At 40.9% G+C, this 17832-nt stretch overlaps 1 pseudogene across 1 annotated transcript in view; it reads right to left on the minus strand.

Annotated features, from left to right (window-relative positions):
- LOC309855876 (NACHT, LRR and PYD domains-containing protein 12-like) overlaps positions 1–17832 on the minus strand; it is a 64020-nt pseudogene that overhangs the window by 28249 nt on the left and 17939 nt on the right. Inside the window, exons 7-14 of the transcript in view lie at positions 16095–16330; positions 15802–15972; positions 14539–14542; positions 13308–13624; positions 13040–13210; positions 12577–12747; positions 12291–12456; positions 992–1061 (exon numbers count right to left, since the gene is read on the minus strand). The product of the transcript in view is annotated as an NACHT, LRR and PYD domains-containing protein 12-like (transcript). The remainder of the gene's footprint in view (positions 1–991; positions 1062–12290; positions 12457–12576; positions 12748–13039; positions 13211–13307; positions 13625–14538; positions 14543–15801; positions 15973–16094; positions 16331–17832) is intronic.

The raw sequence follows: 17832 nt of genomic DNA on the forward strand, positions 1-17832 counted from the left end.
TTAGGAGCCTAGGGCACAGATACTGCTGCAGCTCAGGGAAACCTACTGCCAACATTTGTCTCTCGCTAGGCACTTTTAGTGAGCTCCTCACAAACATAGCCCTGTTGCCTACAGTCTTACAGCCTTGAGGCAATCTATCTCCCCTGTCTCAGTTCTGCTCATTCTCAAGGCCCACATCAAGTTGCACTTCCAGGAAGCCTTTCCCTATCAACCTGACTCATTCCTCTCTCTCTCTCTCTCTCTCGTGAATTATAGTTTTACTTAAAATCAGCACCATAAGACAGAACATGTGTTCATGTACCCTCTTGCCCTTTAGTCATTTCAAGTATCTTCTTTCTTCAAGTTGACTCACTCACATCTTTTTTTCTATTGTTTCCCTGCCTGGTCTGGGCATTGTAAATCCTGGCTAGATTCCAGTCCCAGTTTTCTCACTAATGAGCGGTGTGACCCACAGCTAGTCACAACCCCTCTGAGCCTCATCTTCTTACCTTTGAGGATTTCTGTGGAAACAAAGTAAACTTTATAACACAATATATGAATGTAAGGTATTATTGCTGAAAACATTTGAACTAAAGTGCATCTGCCTTTCACATCCTACTTAGTGGATGATTCTATGTAACAATTAGCTATCACTGCCACTTGATTCACACTAGGGTCCTCAGCAATGATTAACAGGATTTGAACAAGAATATTGCACAACTGTTAAAGATGGTGCCAGATTGGGGAGTGGGGGTCTATAGGCAGCTGATTCAGGGGCTCTCCTTGGAAACTACCAGGTGATTCCAGGCTTGTTCTTTTTTTTTTTTTTTAAGATTTTATTTATATACTTGACAGAGAGAGAGATCACAAGTAGGCAGAGAGGCAGGCAGAAAGAGAGAGGGAAGCAGGCTCCCCGCCAAGCAGAGAGCCCAATGCAGGGCCCAATCCCAGGACCCTGAGATCATGACCCAAGCTGAAGACAGAGGCTTAGCCCACTGAGCCACCCACGCACCCCAGGCTTGTTCATTTTTAAAGCATCCATCTTTCTGAATGTTTCTTCACGTAAATGATCTGTGTCAATGCTATGAAAAATGAAAAGTCCTGTGTCAAGTCAAGCCAACAGATGCCTTCACTAGTTTTCCTGTCCTCGGGGATAAGATTCCCATTCTACTTGCTCCCAGCACCACTCAGTTACTTCACCCGCTCAGCCAGCTACCTCGTCCCTCAGCCTTGGCTGCTCTCCTTGAGAAAATGCTTTGCTTCCTCTTGGACTCTCACTCTCGTCCCACACTGCCTTTGTCCAAGGCCCTCCTGCATTAGCCCATTAGTTCCTGCTCCTGTATATGTAACCTCTTCCTCTCTACTTGCTCCTTTCATTCAGCCTATACATCTCCCTATCCTCAACAAATCCAAGAAGGAAAAAGAACAACTCCCTCCTTCCTGCAGTTCCACAAGTCCTCCCAGCTACAGCCCCACATCTCTCCTCCTTTTCACAAATTCATTTATTTTTTTTGTTTGTCTATGAGAGTGAGTGAGCGAGCACAAGCAAGGGGAACAGACTTCTCACAGCAGGGAGCCTGATCCTAGGACCCTGAGATCATGACCTAAGCCAAAGACAGATGTTTAGCCAACTGAGCCTCCCAGCTGTCCCCTTTTTGCGAACTTCTAGTCTCTGCTCCTTCTCCCCTTCCTCATCTCCAGTCTCTTCAAGTCATGGCAGTCTGGTTTGCAGCCCCACCACACCACTGATACAGCCCTCGGCAGAATCACCTGCAGCCCCACCACACCACTGATACAGCCCTCGGCAGAATCACCTATGGCCTCCTAATGACTAAATCCAATGGATATAGGTTTCAGCACTCATCCTTTTGGCCCTCTCTGCTGCATTTGACACTGTTGAGCAATTCTTCATTGAAACTCACTTTTCCCATAGCTTCCAGAACATCGTTTCTCTCCTGGGCTTTCCTTTCCATACCCACCTCTTAAAAGTTGGTATTGCCCAGGGCTAATTCCCCAGAGATGTTCCTCAGAGGTTCTTCTTTTCTCACTCTCCCTAGAGGATCTCATTCATTGTCATGGCTTCAGCTATCATCTCCAGGGCATGCTCCTATATCCAACTGCCCAGCTACTAGAAAACTTCCCACAGTGTCCAGCAGGCACTTCAAGCCTCACATGTATTTCCACAGTTAAAACCCATTGACTACAAAAGAAGGTACAAGCTCTTTCAAGTGTGTATTGAGATAAAGATTTTAGTTTTTAGTGCATAGAAGCTAATCTTTACTTAGCAAAGTAAAATGAGTAACCTTGGTAATTATAGAATTATAGGGTAAGTAGACATTTAATGTCATGGAAGTGTAACAAGACCTTGAGAATTTTTTTTTTTTTGTTTTCCTATTGTTTATTTATTTTTTTTTAATTTATTTTTTATTTTCAGCATAACAGTATTCATTATTTTTCACCACACCCAGTGCTCCATGCAATTCGTGCCCCCTATAATACCCACCACCTAGTACCCCAACCTCCCACCCCCCACCCCTTCAAAACCCTCAGATTGTTTTTCAGAGTCCATAGTCTCTCATGGTTCACCTCCCCTTCCAATTTCCCCCAACTCCCTTCTCCTCTCTAACTCCCCATGTCCTCCATGCTATTTGTTATGCTCCACTAATAAGTGAAACCATATGATAATTGACTCTCTCCGCTTGACTTATTTCACTCAGCATAATAATCTCTTCCAGTCCCGTCCATGTTGCTACAAAAGTTGGGTATTTGTCCTTTCTTTTTTTTTTTTTTTTTTTTTATAAACATATATTTTTATCCCCAGGGGTACAGGTCTGTGAATCACCAGGTTTACACACTTCACAGCACTCACCAAAGCACATACCCTCCCCAATGTCCATAATCCCACCCCCTTCTCCCAAACCCCCTCCCCCCAGCAACCCTCAGTTTGTTTTGTGAGATTAAGAGTCACTTATGGTTTGTCTCCCTCCCAATCCCATCTTGTTTCATTGATTCTTCTCCTACCCACTTAAGCCTCCATGTTGCATCACCACTTCCTCATATCAGGGAGATCATATGATAGTTGTCTTTCTCTGCTTGACTTATTTCGCTAAGCATGATACGCTCTAGTTCCATCCATGTTGTTGCAAATGGCAAGATTTCATTTCTTTTGATGGCTGCATAGTATTCCATTGTGTATATATACCACATCTTCTTGATCCATTCATCTGTGGATGGACATCTAGGTTCTTTCCATAGTTTGGCTATTGTGGACATTGCTGCTATAAACATTCGGGTGCATGTGCCCCTTTGGATCACTACATTTGTATCTTTAGGGTAAATACCCAATAGTGCAATTGCTGGGTCATAGGGCAGTTCTATTTTCAACATTCTGAGGAACCTCCATGCTGTTTTCCAGAGTGGCTGCACCAGCTTGCATTCCCACCAACAGTGTAGGAGGGTTCCCCTTTCTCCACATCCTCGCCAGCATCTGTCATTTCCTGACTTGTTGATTTTAGCCATTCTGACTGGTGTGAGGTGATATCTCATTGTGGTTTTGATTTGTATTTCCCTGATGCCGAGTGATATGGAGCACTTTTTCATGTGTCTGTTGGCCATCTGGATGTCTTCTTTGCAGAAATGTCTGTTCATGTCCTCTGCCCATTTCTTGATTGGATTATTTGTTCTTTGGGTGTTGAGTTTGCTAAGTTCTTTATAGATTCTGGACACTAGTCCTTTATCTGATATGTCGTTTGCAAATATCTTCTCCCATTCTGTCAGTTGTCTTTTGATTTTGTTAACTGTTTCCTTTGCTGTGCAAAAGCTTTTGATCTTGATGAAATCCCAATAGTTCATTTTTTCCCTTGCTTCCCTTGCCTTTTGCGTTGTTCCTAGGAAGATGTTGCTGCGGCAGAGGTAGAAGAGGTTGCTGCCTGTGTTCTCCTCAAGGATTTTGATGGATTCCTTTCGCACATTGAGGTCCTTCATCCATTTTGAGTCTATTTTTGTGTGTGGTGTAAGGAAATGGTCCAATTTCATTTTTCTGCATGTGGCTGTCCAATTTTCCCAGCACCATTTATTGAAGAGGCTGTCTTTTTTCCATTGGACATTCTTTCCTGCTTTGTCGAAGATGAGTTGACCATAGATTTGAGGGTCTATTTCTGGGCTCTCTATTCTGTTCCATTGATCTATGTGTCTGTTTTTGTGCCAGTACCATGCTGTCTTGATGATAACAGCTTTGTAATAGAGCTTGAAGTCCGGAATTGTGATGCCACCAACGTTGGCTTTCTTTTTCAATATCCCTTTGGCTATTCGAGGTCTTTTCTGGTTCCATATAAATTTTAGCATTATTTGTTCCATTTCTTTGAAAAAGATGGATGGTACTTTGATAGGAATTGCATTAAATGTGTAGATTGCTTTAGGTAGCATAGACATTTTCACAATATTTATTCTTCCAATCCAGGAGCATGGAACATTTTTCCATTTCTTTGTGTCTTCCTCAATTTCTTTCATGAGTACTTTATAGTTTTCTGAGTATAGATTCTGTGTCTCTTTGGTTAGGTTTATTCCTAGGTATCTTATGGTTTTGGATGCAATTGTAAATGGGATTGACTCCTTAATATCTCTTTCTTCTGTCTTGCTGTTGGTGTAGAGAAATGCAACTGATTTCTGTGCATTGATTTTATATCCTGACACTTTACTGAATTCCTGTATAAGTTCTAGCAGTTTTGGAGTGGAGTCTTTTGGGTTTTCCACATATAGTATCATATCATCTGCGAAGAGTGATAATTTGACTTCTTCTTTGCCGATTTGGATGCCTTTAATTTCCTTTTGTTGTCTGATTGCTGAGGCTAGGACCTCTAGTACTATGTTGAATAGCAGTGGTGATAATGGACATCCCTGCCGTGTTCCTGACCTTAGTGGAAAAGCTTTCAGTTTTTCTCCATTGAGAATGATATTTGCGGTGGGTTTTTCATAGATGGCTTTGATGATATTGAGGTATGTGCCCTCTATCCCTACACTTTGAAGAGTTTTGATCAGGAAGGGATGCTGTACTTTGTCAAATGCTTTTTCAGCATCTATTGAAAGTATCATATGGTTCTTGTTCTTTCTTTTATTGATGTGTTGTATCACATTGACTGATTTGCGGATGTTGAACCAACCTTGCAGCCCTGGAATAAATCCCACTTGGTCGTGGTGAATAATCTTTTTAATGTACTGTTGAATCCTATTGGCTAGTATTTTGTTGAGTATTTTCGCATCTGTGTTCATCAAGGATATCGGTCTATAGCTCTCTTTTTTGGTGGGATCCTTGTCTGGTTTTGGGATCAAGGTGATGCTGGCCTCATAAAATGAGTTTGGAAGTTTTCCTTCCATTTCTATTTTTTGGAACAGTTTCAGGAGAATAGGAATTAGTTCTTCTTTAAATGTTTGGTAGAATTCCCCGGGGAAGCCATCTGGCCCTGGGCTTTTGTTTGTTTGGAGATTTTTAATGACTGTTTCAATCTCCTTACTGGTTATGGGTCTGTTCAGGCTTTCTATTTCTTCCTGGTTCAGTTGTGGTAGTTTATATGTTTCTAGGAATGCATCCATTTCTTCCAGATTGTCAAATTTATTGCCGTAGAGTTGCTCATAGTATGTTCTTATAATAGTTTGTATTTCTTTGGTGTTAGTTGTGATCTCTCCTCTTTCATTCATGATTTTATTTATTTGGGTCCTTTCTCTTTTCTTTTTGATAAGTCGGGCCAGGGGTTTATCAATTTTATTAATTCTTTCAAAGAACCAGCTCCTAGTTTCGTTGATTTTTTCTATTGTTTTTTTGGTTTCTATTTCATTGATTTCTGCTCTGATCTTTATGATTTCTCTTCTCCTGCTGGGCTTAGGGTTTCTTTCTTGTTCTTTCTCCAGCTCCTTTAGGTGTAGGGTTAGGTTGTGTACCTGAGACCTTTCTTGTTTCTTGAGAAAGGCTTGTACCGCTATATATTTTCCTCTCAAGACTGCCTTTATTGTGTCCCACAGATTTTGAACCGTTGTATTTTCATTATCATTTGTTTCCATGATTTTTTTCAATTCTTCTTTAATTTCCCGGTTGACCCATTCATTCTTTAGAAGGATACTGTTTAGTCTCCATGTATTTGGGTTCTTTCCAAACTTCCTTTTGTGGTTGAGTTCTAGCTTTAGAGCATTGTGGTCTGAAAATATGCAGGGAATGATCCCAATCTTTTGATACCGGTTGAGTCCTGATTTAGGACCGAGGATGTGATCTATTCTGGAGAATGTTCCATGTGCACTAGAGAAGAATGTGTATTCTGTTGCTTTGGGATGAAATGTTCTGAATATATCTGTGATGTCCATCTGGTCCAGTGTGTCGTTTAAGGCCTTTATTTCCTTGCTGATCTTTTGCTTGGATGACCTGTCCATTTCAGTGAGGGGAGTGTTAAAGTCCCCTACTATTATTGTATTGTTGTTGATGTGTTTCTTTGATTTTGTTATTAATTGGTTTATATAGTTGGCTGCTCCCACGTTGGGGGCATAGATATTTAAAATTGTTAAATCTTCTTGTTGGACAGACCCTTTGAGTATGATATAGTGCCCTTCCTCATCTCTTATTATAGTCTTTGGCTTAAAATCTAATTGATCTGATATAAGGATTGCCACTCCTGCTTTCTTCTGATGTCCATTAGCATGGTAAATTCTTTTCCACCCCCTCACTTTAAATCTGGAGGTGTCTTCGGGCTTAAAATGAGTTTCTTGGAGGCAACATATAGATGGGTTTTGTTTTTTTATCCATTCTGATACCCTGTGTCTTTTGACAGGGGCATTTAGCCCATTCACATTCAGGGTAACTATTGAGAGATATGAATTTAGTGCCATTGTATTGCCTGTAAGGTGACTGTTACTGTATATGGTCTCTGTTCCTTTCTGATCTACCACTTGTAGGCTCTCTCTTTGCTTAGAGGACCCCTTTCAATATTTCCTGTAGAGCTGGTTTGGTATTTGCAAATTCTTTCAGTTGTTGTTTGTCCTGGAAGCTTTTAATCTCTCCTTCTATTTTCAATGATAGCCTAGCTGGATATAGTATTCTGGGCTGCATGTTTTTCTCGTTTAGTGCTCTAAAAATATCATGCCAGCTCTTTCTGGCCTGCCAGGTCTCTGTGGATAAGTCAGCTGCCAATCTAATATTTTTACCATTGTATGTTACAGACTTCTTTTCCCGGGCTGCTTTCAGGATTTTCTCTTTGTCACTGAGACTTGTAAATTTTACTATTAGGTGACGGGGTGTGGGCCTATTCTTATTGATTTTGAGGGGCGTTCTCTGAACCTCCTGAATTTTGATGCTCGTTCCCTTTGCCATATTGGGGAAATTCTCCCCAATAATTCTCTCCAGTATACCTTCTGCTCCCCTCTCTCTTTCTTCTTCTTCTGGAATCCCAATTATTCTAATGTTGTTTCGTCTTATGGTGTCACTTAATTCTCGAATTCTCCCCTCGTGGTCCAGTAGCTGTTTGTCCCTCTTTTGCTCAGCTTCTTTATTCTCTGTCATTTGGTCTTCTATATCACTAATTCTTTCTTCTGCCTCATTTATCCTAGCAGTGAGAGCCTCCATTTTTGATTGCACCTCATTAATAGCTTTTTTGATTTCAACTTGGTTAGATTTTAGTTCTTTTATTTCTCCAGAAAGGGCTTTTATATCTCTCGAGAGGGTTTCTCTAATATCTTCCATGCCTTTTTCGAGCCCGGCTAGAACCTTGAGAATTGTCATTCTGAACTCTAGATCTGACATATTACCGATGTCTGTATTGATTAGGTCTCTAGCCTTTGGTACTGCCTCTTGTTCTTTTTTTTGCGTTGAATTTTTACGTCTTGTCATTTTGGCCAGATAAGAGTAAATGAAGGGGCAAGTAAAATACTAAAAGGGTGGCAACAACCCCAGGAAAATATGCTTTAACTAAATTAGAAGAGATCCAAAATCGTGAGTGGGGAGAAAGGGGATAAAAAGAGGTTCAAAAAGGAAGAAAGAAAAAAAAAGAAAAGAAAAAAAATTTTTTTAAAAAAAGAAAACACCTGAGAAAAATGTAAAAAAGAAAAAATATATATATTAGATAAACTAGTAAAAAATTGTTAAAAAAGAAAAAGGTAACAGTTAAAAAAAAAAATTTTACCCGAAGGCGAGAAGAAAAAGAAAAAAAGAAAAAAAAAATGAAAAAGAAAAAATTAAATTAAATGCAAGACTAAAAAAAAATCACAGGAAAAAAGCCATGAGTTCCGTGCATGGCTTTCTCCTCCTCTGGAATTCTGCTGCTCTCCTTGGTATTGAAACCGCACTCCTTGGTAGGTGAACTTGGTCTCGGCTGGATTTCTTGTTGATCTTCTGGGGGAGGGGCCTGTTGTAGTGATTCTCAAGTGTCTTTGCCCCAGGCGGAATTACACCGCCCTTACCCGGGGCCGGGGTGAGTAATCCGCTCGGGTTTGCTTTCAGGAGCTTTTGTTCCCTGAGCGCTTTCCGTAGAGTTCCGGAGGACGGGAACACAAATGGCGGCGTCCTGGTCTCCGGCCCGGAGGAGCCGAGAGCCCAGGGCCCCACTCCTCAGTGCGCCCTCAGAGAACAGCGCCCAGTTACTCCCGTCTGCCTGACCTCCGGCCGCGCTCCGAGCTCACCGAGCCTGCGATCGGTTCAAGGTAACACCGAGCTGTGAGCTTACTGTCGGCTCTGTCTCTGTAGCTGGCTTTCCCGTTCCAATACCCGCAAGCTCTGCGACACTCAGACACCCCCGATCCTTCTGTGACCCTGCGGGACCTGAGGCCACGCTGACCCCGCCTTGGCTTCGCCCCGGTTTAGCCTCTGGACTGATGTCCCTCAGCGGAATAGACTTTTAAAAGTCCTGATTTTGTGCGCGGTTGCTCCGCCGCTTGCCGGGAGCCGGCCCCTCCCCCCGGGGTCTATCTTCCTGTCGCTTTGGATTCACTTCTCCGCCGGTCCTACCTTTCAGAAAGTGGTTGTTTTTCTGTTTCCAGAATTGCTGTTCTTCTTCTCTTCGGTCTGCCGATGGATTTTCAGGTGTTTGCAATCTTTAGATAAGCTATCTAGCTGATCTCCGGCTAGCTGAAGCAGTCTCAGCTTGCTACTTCTCCGCCATCTTGACTCCTCCCCTATTGTTTATTTTTTTATTTTATTTCCTTCTTAATATTCCTATCAAATTATCTCTCTCTGGGCTTCCATTTCGACCGTGACGATGTGGCTCTGGAAGGTGTGGGGCACTCGAGAATTTTTTTTTTTTTTTTGAGTGATGTAGCAAAAGCTTTCTAACCTCTTGATGTGTAAAGCTCACTGTTGGGAAGAAGTGAGTCAATATGCTTAGGAAGCCCAGAGGTCTTCTGGGAGTTAAGAGACCAGTTACTCTCAACACTTTCTTTCCAAATTTAGAATTAGGAACATGCATCAAGGACCTTTATCCAAGGTCCAGTGCCTGGGAAAGGCAACAGGCCAATAAAATAAAATTATCTTGAAGAAAGAAAAAGGTTCAAGTGGGGACCCTGACTCAACTCAGGGGCGTACCCACACCTTTGTGGGACAAGGGCAGGTCTCCTATATATATACACCTGTGGCTGATTCCAGAAGTTCCTCTAGACCCAACCACCCTGACACATGCAATACTTTAGAGAACAATGGCTGCATGTTTGCATGTGGATTAATGGATTTGTAATCTCAGAGCCCCAGTATGATGGCACTGCAGGGCTAGCAGGGATCCAGACCAGACGGTGTCTAGTAACCAAATTTCTGTGGGACTGGTTAGGGTCCGTTCTTAACATCAGCCCCCTGTGGCAGTGAGAAACAGAGAAGCAGGGGGAAAAACTGGCTCTATCATAGTGACCAGTTTTGAAAAGGTGAAGAGAGGACTCAAAAGGCACTACTACTAGAGTATGCGAGAGAAAGAGAGCAATGACTGAGTTGGCACTCAGAGCTCTGCTAACAGGTCTTACTAACCACAGATGGCATACAAGGCCTTGCCTACCCCACCTCCCAGTCTCACTTCTTGACACGTTCTGTTTTGTACTTTATGCTCCACCAAGAGCAAATTCCTTCCCATCCCTTTCCCCATCAATTATCATAAACCATGCAGTTTATTGTCTGGCTACCTTGTTCAAGCTATCTCCTGAGCATGGGCCACCCTTCTTTATCCTTACCCTCATTTCTCCAGGCAATAGTCCTGAGACTTAACTCAGGTAGTCTTTCCTCCAAGAAGCTTTCCCTGACCCTCTTGGACTAGGTGAGTTGTCTCCTGCCAGGACTCTCTTAAGGCCACATGATCACCCTATTATATTCTTCAGTTTATGTGCCTATCTCTACCACTAAACCCCCTGGCCCCTGAAGAGCATAGACTATGTCTTGTGTCTTATTCACTCTTGTCTCCTAGCACCCGGCACATGTGTCTAGCACATAGCAGATATTTAGCAAGTACCTGTGGAATGAATGAAGATGAGCTCTGCCACTCTAAGGCCACAGCCTCTTTTGTTCCTTGACCTGAATGTCTAGACACGTAGCCTTTATTGAACATGTCATTAACTGTCCCCTTTCCTTGCCTCCAGATGCTCTAAATTACTAACTGGTCTTCTGTATGTATTTATATATGCAAAGCTAAGCCAGGAACATTATGGGTCAGGAGAGAATACAATGAGGAAAAAGATTCAGCCCCACACCCAAGCAGCTCTTAGAAAATAACCTTCTTCCTCCAGTCTTTGTAATTTACAGCTGAGACCCCCCCTTTTAGAAGGATCTCCTGGAATTATACCCCCTTTCAATCCCACCACAACATTAAATCATCCATAATTTCCTTTTACCTTGCTTGGTAAGTAAATATTTCCATTAATTACAGTGTTGTTTATCTTACATATACTCTAAAAATCAAAATTGATTTGAGGTAAGTGAATGGTGTCTATTCTGTGAGTGTGTGTGCATGTATGTCCTTTATTTTGTATTCTAAGCCATTACTGCACATTGTTATCAACTTGTCGGCTGACAAATTATAAGGGTTTGAAGGATGCCCCCCAAACAGAATGGAAGCACATTGGTTAGAAGGCAAAGAGCAAGAAATACAGGAAACAGTTTAATAATTTACAATAGAAAGCAAATAATGGCATCCCATCCTAAAATAATTTCTCGTCACTGCCACTTAAGACCTTTGCTGAAGCATACACACTACGGAGTGCTACCACATTAAATTACTCAGTACTTGAAAAAACACTAGGATTGTTCATTAAGCTTATTCCAACCTGTTGACAACATAGACTGCAGTCACCTCTTTTGAGAAAGACACCATGGAATGGAGGTCCCTAAATCTCTGAGGCTCATCATGTTGTGAATGATTCTCCCTTTCTGGACAGTAATCACCGTGCTTTCAAGCCTTTGAAACTAACACACTTCACTTTGCTAGTAGAGAACCAGCTTCTGTTTCAGCCAGATTTGTAATCAGGCCTTTATGTTGTTTTCATTTACACTTCAATCCGTCAAATTGGCTTTGAAATGTGGAATTTTTGCACTCGGCCTTTATTTTCCACTATGTGTTCCAGTTCTGAATGCCAGAAATGAATGGCCATTTGGTCACTGGTTAGCTGCCAACACAGCATAGCTGTATCCTAATTAAGAGTGACTTTGTGTGTCATGCCAACTTGCTGAGCTGGCAGATGGGCATTGACCAGAAAGAGTCAAGACCTCCGCTTCATATAACTGCATCATTACAGCTTCATTTCCTTGAGTCTTGAAGACTCTCAAATGTAAATATTTAAGATCCCTGGCAAGTATAAGAAGAGTAAAAGGGAAAGAATCTAACACTTATGGAGTACCACCTATGTGCCAATGGTTGTAATTGGTACATTTATAATGAACATTTCACTTCATTCAAGCCTCCTGTTAACACCAGATAGCCAGGTACTAGTATTAGCTCCCTTTTACAGACATGGATACTAAAGTTCAGGGAGGTTAAGTAAGCATGGTCATATAGCTAGTGAATGCTAAACCCAGTATTTAAGCCAGACCTAACAGAATCTAGATATGGTACTCTTTTTCCTATGCCATGCTGCTTCTCATAGTAGTGAGATCCAGTGCTGTCCAGTGCTGCCTGTTCTCTGCCTTGAGCCCTGTCCCTGTGTCCAAGGAGGAGGCCTACTTCTCATTTCACTTACTCTGATATTTTGCCTAGGCATGGCTTGCCCTCAGTTTTTCTTCTTTCCTCACTTCGATGGGCTATGATCAAACCCAACATGTCTTTCTTGACCCCCTTCCTTCAACCTCCCTCCCACTCACCATAGTAACTTACTAGAATGTCTGTAGTTTACATATTGGCTGAATCAGTGCATCACACAGCATTTGCATTCCAAAACCTTAAGGTGGTTTCCACTTAGGTCTAGCAATGTTAGGTTTCATTTCTGTTGACAGAGACAAGGGCTCCACAGCACACAACTGTGAGATGACAGTGTGATAACCTATGAAGAATTGTGGATTCAAGAAAGAAATCAGTTTTACCCCGAGTTCCACAATGAACCTCCATTTCATACAGAGCTGGGAATGAGAGCCCAGGGACCAAAGAGTTGCTGTGCATTTACCACAAGGTCTGCAGTTTGCAGGAGGGGTCTTTTAGCCCTTCACATCGCACCTGCATGCCCTCATCCCCTGAGGCATTATCACTGAGGTCAAGGTCTCTTAAGTACTCATTAGTGTAGAGCACATTGCACAGATCCTGACAAAACTCTCCAGTCAGGTGGCAGGTCCACAGTCTGCCAGGAAATAAAGCAGAGAAGGCTGGCATCAGTTCATCTGCACGGAGTTACTTTAGGAATTCTGTTTGCACACTAGAAAAACACAGTAGAAACTCAAGAGTATCGTGTTTAAAAAAATCCCTTGGGCCAGGACCAAGTAGAGATTGTGGAGTGGGAAACATTTATTATTTGGTTCTTCATTTATTGCTTCCTTGGAGATTCAATCACCAGGCCAAAAAATACTCATTTAATTTTAAGAGTTGCTGAAACATCAAGAAATTCTGCCTGTGGCTATAGCCATGATACTTACGCCAGATCCTTTAACTGACATTCAGGCTGTTTTAATCCTTTGCACAGCAATTTCAGTCCCAAATCTTCAATTTTGTTATTAATTAGAAGCAGCCTTGTCAGGCGCCAGGTGGAGCTCAGGACTTGGGCAAGGGACTCACAGCTAGCTGCAGAAAGGGAACATTCAGAAAGTCTGAAGGAATGGGGATACCAGGGCGGCTGTTAATCATAGAGTCCTACTGAACCTCAAGTGCCAAGGTCTGTGAGAACAAGGATAATCAGACACTTACACAAGATTCTGGAGAATAGCCTTTGCATGCTGCAGACCTTCACAGAGAAGCTGTACTCCTGTGTCCCCTACGGCATTGGCAAATGCAAACAGCTCTTTTAAAGTCTGACTCACATGCAAGAAAGAAGAGAGCTCCATACAGCTAGCATCTGGTAGGTAACATGTGCTCAAGCTACCAAGAGAAAAAGAAGAAAAATCAGCCACTGCTGTGTAAGTTTTCTGTTTTCCTAGTCTTCCTTCAAGTTCCAGCTCCTGGCACACCTCCTTCACAAAGCCACCCCCTGAGGTCTCCAGCCCACAGTGGCCTCCTACCTTTTCCTGGGCTCATCTGGCATTTTTAAATGATTCCAGTGTTGGGCACTTCATTACACAATTGTACACAACATAAATTTAAAATTCTATCTCAGAGCTTCTTTCAAATCCCATGGGGGAAATGGTATATCTTTAATAAGCTTTATAGTCAAAAGATCTAAAAGTCCATTATTTATTAATTTTCCATCCTAGAGACCCAGCCCACCATCATCAACCATGTAATATTCCTTCTTTGGGATGAAGAGTGGCTTTTTACCAATCTCCCTGTCTTCTCAATCTTTGTTTCTCCATATTAAATAGCACAATTTCTTGAAACCGATCAACTTTTTTTCCCATTACTTTCAGGAATTTCTATGATATATATTATAATCTTTGAGTCCTCAATTTTCTCTTGAGTTAACCAGGCTCCAACCTTAGCCTTCCAGAAGGCTCATAGGTACACATGTCTATATCTCCTCAATTTAGAATTTTAAAAAGAGGTATTTTGGTGGGGTAAAAAAGGGGTTTCAAAGTAGATTTTAGAAAACTTCAATGTTAAAGAGCTTTTGCTTTTAAAACCCCACACATAGGGGTGCCTGGGTGGCTCAGTTGGCTAAGCATCTGACTCTTGATCTTTGTTCAGGTCTTGATCTCAGAGTCATGAGTTAAAAGCCTGCATTGGGCTCCACACTGGGTATGAAGTCTACTTTAAAAAATATAAATAAACCCACATATATATTGATATGTTAGTGATAGTTAATTGTGTCACATTGGCTAGGTTATACATCTAGATATTTGGTCAAAATTATTCTAGATGTATCTGGGAAGGTACTTTTTAGATGAGATTAACATTTAAATCAGTAGACTTTGAGTAATTTACCCTCCATAACTTGGGTTGGCCTCGCCTAATCAGTTGAAAGGTTTTATAGAAACAGACTGACCTCCCTGGGGAAGAGGAGAGAATTCTCCCAGCAGAATGCCTTCAGACTTGAAATGTAATATGAGCTTTTCCCTGTGTCTCCAGCATGTTGGCCTACCTTGCAAATATTGAACTTGACAGCCATCCTAATCCTTATGAGTCAATTCCTTAAAATAAATCTCAATACAGTTGGCCCCTGAACACAGGTTTGAAATCATGGGTTCACTTAAACACCTGCTTCCTCCTCTCTCTCTGCCTACTTGTGATCTCTGTCAAATAAATAAATAAAATCTTAAAAAAAAATAGTTATACAATCTGAGGGGTTTGAAGTGGCGGGGGGGGTGGGAGGTTGGGGGTACCAGGTGGTGGGTATTATAGAGGGCAAGGATTGCATGGAGCACTGGGTGTGGTGAAAAAATAATGAATACTGTTATGCTGAAAATTTTAAAAAACTCAATAAATGCAAAAACATTTAAAAAAAAGTTATAAGTGGATTTCTAACTGTGGGGTGTGGGGGCGCTAACCCTCTATGTGGTTCAAGAGTCAACTGTATATTCAGATACATCTTATTTGTTCTGTTTCTCTGGAGAACCCAAATACTAAAATCTAAAAGTTTATAAGATAGGGCGCCTGGATGGCTCAGTGGCCTAAGCCTCTGCCTTCAGCTCAGGTCATGGTCTTGGGGTCCTGGGATCAAGTCCCGCATCAGGCTCTCTGCTCAGCAGGAAACCTGATTCCCCCTATCTTTCTCTGCCTGCCTCTCTCCCTACTTGTGATCATCTCTCTGTGTCAAATAAATAAATAAAATCTTAAAAAAATAAAAATAAATAAAAGTTTATAAGATAAACTTTTTTATTAAAATCATTATCATGGACTTTGAAGTCAGATACATGAGGGTTCTGAACTGTGCCTTTGCCATGTTACTTGGTCTTATGACCCTTGGGTTCCCATTTCCTCATCACTAAAATGGAGATAATAATCTGAAACTTCTCAGAACTGTTGTACAATTAAAGGAAATCATAGATACAAAGCAGTCAGCACAATGCTTAGCACAAAGTGATTGTTCAGTAAGTGTGGGTTATTATTATAACCATTGATGTTATTGTCACTTACAATGAAAATTCTTTTCCTAAACTTCTTGCATAAGAACAATTTTAGGGACTGTCACTTTTATTCTTCCTCTCCATGATTCCTTGAAATGTGTTTTGATCACAAAACATCCATTTTGAGTTGCATATTTAAATTTTTTTTTCTTGCAGCAAGGAAACTAATAGTTACAGCTTACTTGAACTTCCGTAAATTGCAGTTTGGATCTTTTAAGCCTTCACAAAGCAATTTCAAAGCTGAAGCTTCCAATCTGGTTTCACTAAATTCCAGATCAGTGAGCCACTGACTGGTACTGAGAATAGCTGCCAGTACCCCACAAGAAGCAGGAGAGATAAGGCATCGGTACAACCTTCAGAGAAGAGAAGAATGACTTCATTATCATTATCAATATCATTGCTCTCTCCCCATGCAAACAGAAATTGACCAAAAATGATACGAACACAGACAACAAATTCTCCTGCTATCAGTTACCTCAATGTCCATAAGATACAGTTTGGCTGTTTTAATCCTTCACACAGAAGCTTCGTTCCTGAATCTTCCAGGGTATTTTTTTTTTTTTTTTTTTTACAAACTCGAAATCTGTAAAATACTGGTTAGTTTCAAATACTGAAGAGAGATCCCTACCACAAGAAGCTGTGAAGTGGCAGAAAATCAGTATGTGTGGAGAAAAAGACATTTTAGAGAAGAAAGAAAATAGGTATCTGTACCTTACTAATGCAGTGAATTCTTTCAGTCATTGGGTGCTTACCACTGTTCCAGATGCTGAAAACACAAAAATAATTAAAACCTAGACCTGGCCTTGAAAAGTACTGCAAGTGGAATGCACAAGGTATTATGGGGACACAGAAAGGTGGCACAATTAAGCCCAGCTTGGAGTGGGAGCTAGAGGACCAAGAAATACAAGAGAAAGAAATAACTTGAGTGCTGTTGTGAAAGGGGAAGAGGGATTGAACAGCAGTTAGGTGGAGGAAAAGAATGGGAGCAGGGATAACAGGAGGAGCACAGGGACAAAACACTTATGGAGCAGCCTGGGCAAAGGCCAGAAAACAAGTGAGAGGATTCTTTGTTTGAGAAACTGCCAATTACAGCTGGCCCTTGAGCAACTCAGGGGGTTAGGGGCTCCGGCCTCCACACAGTTGAAAATCTGCCTATAACTTCTGATTTCCCCAAAACTTAACAACTAATAGCCTACTGTTGACCAGAAGCTTTAACAATAAAATAATCAACTAACACGTATTTGTATGATATATGTATTCCCTACTGCATCTTACAATAAAATAAGCTAGAGAAAAGAATGTTTTTTAATTAAGGAAATTATAACGAAGAGAAAATATATTTATAGTACTGTACTGAATTCATTTTTAAAAAATCCACACAGTTCAAATCCTGTGTTGTTCAAGGGTCAGCTGCATTTGCTATGGCCTATATTAAAAGACTAGAAGGAGAAATATATATATATATATATATATATATATATATATATATATATCAAACTATTAATATTAGTTATCTTCTAGGTTATGGAACAGTGAGATTATAGGGACACATTTACATTATAGATATTTAAAAATTATTTACACTGATCACAAGTTATAAAAATAGTTTAAACTTTTTTAAAAAAACACATGATTATTATAAATAATTTCTACAATAGAGAAAAACACAAAGTTTTTTAAAGTACTATATTCCTACCATTCCAAAATAACCACTGTTAACATTTTGGTATGTGACTTTCCAGATTTTTAATGCATGCATGCATATAGAAGTAAATGTTCTTTGTAACAAATGAAATCATAGAAAGATGTATTTTATTTTAAGATTTTATTTATTTGAGAGAGAGAGAGAGAGACCATGAGAGAGCATGAGAGGTGAGAAGGTAAGAGGGAGAAGCAGACTCCCCACGGAGCTGGGAGCCCCATGTGGGACTCCATCCCAGGACTCTGGCCTCATGACCTGAGCTGAAGGCAGCTGCTTGACCAACTGAGCCACCCAGGCACCCTAGAAAGATGTATTTTAAAAAGAAAAATTTTTTCCAACCTCCTCTCCAATTCCACCTCCCAGAGATAACCAATGTTAAGAATCTAGTATATACTCTCCCCCTCCCACTTCATGAGCATAGAAACACACACACACACACACAAATTTGTAATTTTTACAAAAATGCGATCATAGAAAACATTACATCAACTTTACATGCATTTTGTCATTC

This window comes from Mustela nivalis (assembly GCF_964662115.1).
Source record: "Mustela nivalis genome assembly, chromosome: X".
NCBI lineage: Eukaryota > Metazoa > Chordata > Mammalia > Carnivora > Mustelidae > Mustela > Mustela nivalis.